The following is a 6,534-nucleotide window of genomic DNA, read 5'->3' as shown; positions in this document are numbered from 1 at the left end:
TCTCTCTCTCTCTCTCTCTCTCTCTCTCTCTCTCTCTCTCTCTCTCCATATTTGTATCCCCACCACTTAGGACAGTGCCTGGCATAAAGTAGGTGCTTAATAAATGTTTGTTGACTAATAAACTGCACCCTGCTTAGACCTACCATATGTTTTTCCTGAGAGCTTGTTTAGACGCGCTGGGCCGAAAGTACTATAATAGGAAATTTATTTATTCTTTCTTCTAATTTGATAATGATTTTAACCAGCACATAATCTGACTCCACAAGGACAGCTGAGTCCGAAATATCTTATCAGTCATTTTCCTGTCTGTTAGGTTATATGGTTGGTTTCATTTTTTGTCACAATGTTTGGTGCTCAATACCTTCTGAGTCATTGCTTAAAGGTCTTTAAAATGTACAAGTGTGTGTTTTTGTGCAGTCTACAAGCCCTTGGCCACTTTCATTCCTTGATCCTGAACCATATTTGCCAATAGTTTTCACTGTGCTCTCTCTGCTTTTAGGTCTCAAGACACCAGCCATCAAGGTTTATGTGAACTTGATTTGGAGGATCTGGCCAAATTATTCAGAGCATTTCTCTACTTCATTATTTGCAGTAGATATTGCTGATTAGGGGGCAACTAGGAAGTTCAGTGGATAGAGCGCCAGGCCTGGACTCAGGAAGGCTCCTCTTCCTGAATTCATATCTGATCTCAGACACTTAACTAGCTATGTGACCCTGAGCAAGTCACTTAACCCTCTCTGCCTTAGTTTCCCCATCTGTAAAATGAGCCAGAGAAGAAAATGGTAAACCCCCTCCAGTATCTCTGCAAACACCTGAACAGCAATTGCTAATCAGGAGCCATCCCTTTATGAAGGTGTTTTTGCTCATGGTAATACAGGGCAAAATGGATGAACCCTCTATGAGATGGGTACATGATTAAATTAACTCTCCTCACTCCTTTATTTGGCTCCCCAAGGAGAATCTGTGAGCCATTCTTCCATTTGATGGTAATTTCCTGATGTCTTCTGGTTTTGTTTATAGTGAATTTGTTCATTTGGTTATAGTTCAATTCCTCTAGTCGCGTCTGCCTCTGGACAAAGATTATTCATTAACAGCACCAACTATTAAACTGATGTTTGCAGATGTTCTTATTCCTGTGATCTGTAGCACCTTGTCCACTCTTGGGCCCCGTTAGTACAATTGCTAGAGACAGACGGGGCCCATCCAGGGCAGAAGGACACTTTACATTCTAACAGGGGTCTGATTAGTACAATTTCCCAGTGTGCCGTGCAGCCAACACAAACCCATTTGATCAGGAACTACATCTCCCAGAAAGCAATGGCTCACGGGAAAAGATTCTCAGGACTCCATTCTGCATGAACCTGTGACAAAAGGCAATTTCTTCAGGAGGCACAGACTCTGATTGGAATCAAAGAGACTTCTGAGCAGAGGCACCTGTACAGAGGAGATGCTGAGATGAAAGCACCCATGGACCAGTGCCGAGAGCATAGAGGCAGGCTGGAGTGGCCTGATGTGTTTAGATGTCGTTTTCAAGCAAAGATGCCTGCACTGAAACCTACATCAACCTTGTTTTGGTGTGTGTGTGTCTATGAGAAAGAGACAGAGACAGAGAATGAGTGAGACACAGAGACAGACACAGAGGGAAATAGAGACAGAGACAGAGATGAGGAAGAGGAAGTGGAGAGACAAAAAGGGAGGAGAGACATAGAGAGAAGAGAGTGGGAGGAGAGACAGCATGGGGGAGGGGGAAACAGAGAGAGAGGAAGAAAGACTAGAGACAGAAAGAACTGAGATAGAGACAAGAGGACAAGGAAGAGAAACAGACGAAGAGAGAGAGAGAGAGAGAGAGAGAGAGAGAGAGAGAGAGAGAGAGAGAGAGAGAGAGAGAGAGAGAGAAGAGAATGGGAGGAAAGGCAGAGATGGTGGGAGAGATAGAAGGCGTGGAAAGAGTCATAGAGAGAGAGAGACTCTGATAAAGAAAGAGAGATAAAGAGAAAGAGAAAAGAGGGGAAGAGGAAGGAAGAATGATGGAGAAAATATTCTTCATTTAATCAACATGAATCCAAGAGAACATTATTTTTCTAAGTTATTTGCTTGGGGATAAGACACTAATCCTCAAAGAGTATGTGTCAAGATTATTTTCCCTCCTCCTTGCCAATTGCTTTAATTATGATTAAATGTCTTACTTTTAAAATTCAGGTAATTTGCTTAATAGACTAGCTTGGTGCACACTGAGTTTGGAGAGTCTTAGAGATCCCCCAGTAGAGCTGGGATGGGGGCTTGAGTCAAGTGAGGCCCATGTCATCCACTGTATTTGACCTTGAACTTAGTTCATTTGGATCTAGAGGTGCAGTGATTCTAGACTATATGCTTTTATCTACTTTCTGGTAAATCATCACATAGTGACCAAAGTTCTGGTCACATGCTTCTTTGTCCTGAAAGAAGACAGAGCTTCTCACCAGGCCCGCTCTTAAAGCCTTTTCAGTTTAGTAGAACATGCTGTAGCTTGCTTTTCTGGCATTGCCTTCAAGAACCCAGGGCTGCCTCGGAGGCACAATGAGGCCTTGTTGTAGAACTTTTGTGGAGAAAAATTCACATTCATGGAACAGCTCCTAAATAATGCCAGTCAGTGTAGAATCAAACGCTAAACAGGGAGAGACCAATGTGGGCTAAATTGGTTATAGAATTCCTTCTGGAAGAGGTGGGATTTTTGACCTCCACTTTGACATTTGGTCAGATTTGGATTGGAGAAGAGGAAAAAGCCATTTCATGTAGAGGACTCAAATATTCCATGTGCTCCCTGTGTCCATGCTAGATCTACTGTTCTGTCTGCAATGCTAGGTTTCCTTCCAGTTCTAATATGGTTTGCTGTTCTGTTCCCTCCTATGTCTTGTGTCCTCAAGGCCTGTCTCACCCCTGAGCTCCATTTCTGCATCTCCAACTACCTTTTGAATATCTCTGAAATGTCCTGCTTCAAACTCAGCAGGACCAAAGTTGCATTCATTTTCATTACCCCAAACCTGACTTACATCTCTCTTTCTAATGATGGCACCACCATTCCCCCAGGCTCAAAATTTCAAAACCTCAGGATCATGTTTGACTCTTCTCTTTCTCTCACTACCCATACATAATAAATAATGATTCACTTCTTGTTCAGTCACTCTTTGTGACCCCATTTGAGGTTTTCTTGACAAAGATACTGAAGTGGCTTATCATTTCTTTCTCCAGCTCATTTCATAGATGAGGAAACTGAGGCAAACAGGATTAAGTGACTTGCCCAAGGTCACACAGCTAGTAAGGATCTGAGGCCAGATTTGAACTAGGGAAGATAAGCCTTCCTGACTTCAGGCCTGACACTCTATTCATTGTGCTACCTAGCTGCCCATCAATAAATAATAAAAATGATAGCTAAAATTAAGCACTTACATGCTAGGCACTATGCTAAGCACTTACTATCTCTTATTTATTCCTCACAACAACTTTGGGAGATAGGTGCTGATATTATTTCCATTTTACAGATGAGGAAATTTGAGGCAAAGAGGTTAAATGACACATACAGTCATATAGCTAGTAAGTGTCTGAAGTTGGATTTGAACTCAGGTCTTCCTGACTCTAGGCCCGGAACTCTATCCATTGTGCCAGCTATCTCCCCCTGTTGAAGTCCTCCTTCCTGCTACTTCTTCCATATAGCCATCCCTCATTCTTCTCCCCCAGCTGAAGGTGCTTATTCTTCCTTCTGTCCAATGAGCAGCAAGACTTCGTAAAGACCCCAAGCCAGCAAGCACTCTGCCACAGGTTATACCTGTATCACATTAAGTCTTGCAAAAAAGGTTTTACAATATACATTATAGCATTTGAGCCTTAAAAATAGACCTGTGAAAAAGGACTTTATCCTGATTTTGCATATAAAGTAGGAAATGAAAGACCAAGGTCACAAAACTACTAACTTCCAGAGGCAGGATTTGAAGCCAGGCCTTCCTGACTCCCAATTCATGTTCCTGTGCTGGCGGAAGTACAAAGATGAAAGACAGTAGGTAGTGTAGTTCATGATGGAATGGGCTTGGAGTCGAGAAGAAGGACTTGGATTTGAATCCTGACTCAGACCCTTCTGTGTGACCATGAGCAGGGTATCTACTCTCTCTTGAGTCTTATTTCCTCAGGTATAACATGGGATACCAATCACCATAAGCATTTACCACACGGGGTTGTGAAGACCAAGTAAAAAACATTTATATGTCATTTATTTTGGGGGCAGCTAGCCGGCATCATGGATAGAGTGCCAGGTCTGGAGTCAGGAAGATTCATCTTTCTGAGTTCAAATTTGACCTCAGACACTTACTAGCTGTGTGACCCTAGGCAAGTCACTGCCTGAGTTTCCTCATTCGTAAAATGAACTGGAGAACAAATAGCAAACCACTCTAGTATCTTTGCCAAGGAACCCCCAAATGGGCTCACAGAATCGGACACAACTAGAAAACGACTAAGCAACATTTATTTTCTCAATTCTTTTAGATCTTTCCTCTTTCCACCTTAACTTGATATACCCATTTGAGTCCATTTCATACCCTGTCCAGATGACCAGGACCAGGAGCACAAACCTCAGCAGGAAGGCTGTTTTATGCATATCTCACGGGTCTGACCAGGGCAAGCTTACATCCCAGTGTGCTGGGTCGCAAGTACAGGCCTGTTCTGTCATGAACTACACTACCTGTAGTCTTCCATCTTTGTACTTCCACCAGCACAGGAACATGAACTGGGAGTCAGGAAGGCCTGGCTTCAAATTCTGCCTCTGGAACTTCACAGCTTTGTGACCTTAGGCTTCCATTTCCTACTTTATCTGCAAAATCAGGATAAAGCCCTTTCTCACAGGTCTGCTATAAGGTTCAGATGCCATGGTCTATGTAAAACCCTTTGCAAAACTTAGCGTGATACATGTATAACTATATTAGACTGCTTGCTGTCTTGGGTTTGGGGGAGGACAGAGAGAAGAGAGGAAGGGAGAAAAATTTGAAACGCAAAATCTGTCCAAAAAATGAATGTTGAAAATTGTCTTTAAGTGTAATTGGAAAAAATAAAATACTATAAATAAAAAAACACCATGGAGCGGCTAGGTGGCGCAGTGAATAGAGCACTGGCCCTAGAGTCAAGAGGTCCTGAGTTTAAATCTGGCTTTAGACACTTACTACTTACTAGCTGTGTGACCTTGGCAAGTCACTTAACCCCAATTGCCCTCCAAAAAGCAAAAAAACACCCTGATGGGGAAAAATGTGATCAATGTCAGTTATTATAGTAGCCATTTAATAATTTTAATAGGGCAGTTACATGATGCAGTGGATAGTGTTGGGCCTGCAGTTAGGAAGACCTGAGTTCAAATTTGGCTTCAGACTAGCTACGTGGCCCTGGCAAGTCACTTAACCCTGTTTGTCTCAGTTTCCCCATCTGTAAGGATGAGCTGGAGAAGGGAACGGCAAGCCAATTCAGTATCTTTGCCAAGAAAACCCCCCAAAAAGGGGTCACTAAGAGTCAAACATGACTAAAAGACATTTAATAAAGGCCTGTGGCATTGATTGAAATAAGGTCCCTTTCAGCTCTGCCATTCTAGATCTATATAAGTAGCTGATAAGAGGTGCTGTTAAATAAAGGAGACTAGAAGAAATGAGGCACAGATTCTCCAATTGATAAATGGTCAAAGGATATGAACAGGCAGTTTTCAGAGGAAGAAATTAAAGATATCCATAAACATATGAAAAAATGCTCTAAATCACTACTGACTAGAGAAATGCAAATCCAGACAATTCTGAGGTACCACATCTCACTGGTCAGATTGGCTAAGATGACAAAACAGGAATATGATAAATGTTGGAGAGGATGTGGAAAAATTGGAACATTAATGCATTGTTGGTAGAGTTGTAAACTGATCCAACCATTCTGGAGAACAATCTGGAACTATACCCAAAGGGCTATAAAAATGTACATATCCTTTGACCTTGCAATACCACTTCTAGAGCTGTAGCCCAAAGAGATCATATAAGTGGGAGGAGGACCCATATGTACAAAAATATTTATAGCAGCTCTTTTTGTGGTGGCAAAGAATTGGAAATCAAGGGGATGCCCATCAATTGGGGAATGGCTAAATAAGTTCTGGTATATGAATGTAATGGAATACTATTGTGCTATAAGAAATGAGGAGAAGACGGACTTCATAATAACCTGGAGAGACTTATATAAACTGATGCTGAGCGAGGAGAGCAGAACCAGGAGAACTTTGTACACAATCACAGACACAACATATGTATAACTACTAACTTTAATAGACTGGGCTCCCCTGAGCAATACAAGGTTAGAAGACAACTCCAAAAGACGCACAATGGAAAGGGACATCCACATCCAGAGAAAGAACTACAGAGTCTGAGTGCAGACTGAAGCAAACCACTTGTTCTCTCTCTCTCTTTTTGCTTTGTTTTGTCCCTTCTTCCTCACTATTCACTCCACTGGTTATAATCCTTCTTTACAACCTAACTCATGTTTAATGTG

This window comes from Petaurus breviceps, unplaced genomic scaffold, assembly GCF_028583685.1.
Source record: "Petaurus breviceps papuanus isolate PSGF00001 unplaced genomic scaffold, PetGlider_PUasm1.0 551, whole genome shotgun sequence".
Lineage (NCBI taxonomy): Eukaryota > Metazoa > Chordata > Mammalia > Diprotodontia > Petauridae > Petaurus > Petaurus breviceps.
This window is presented reverse-complemented; position numbering follows the sequence as displayed.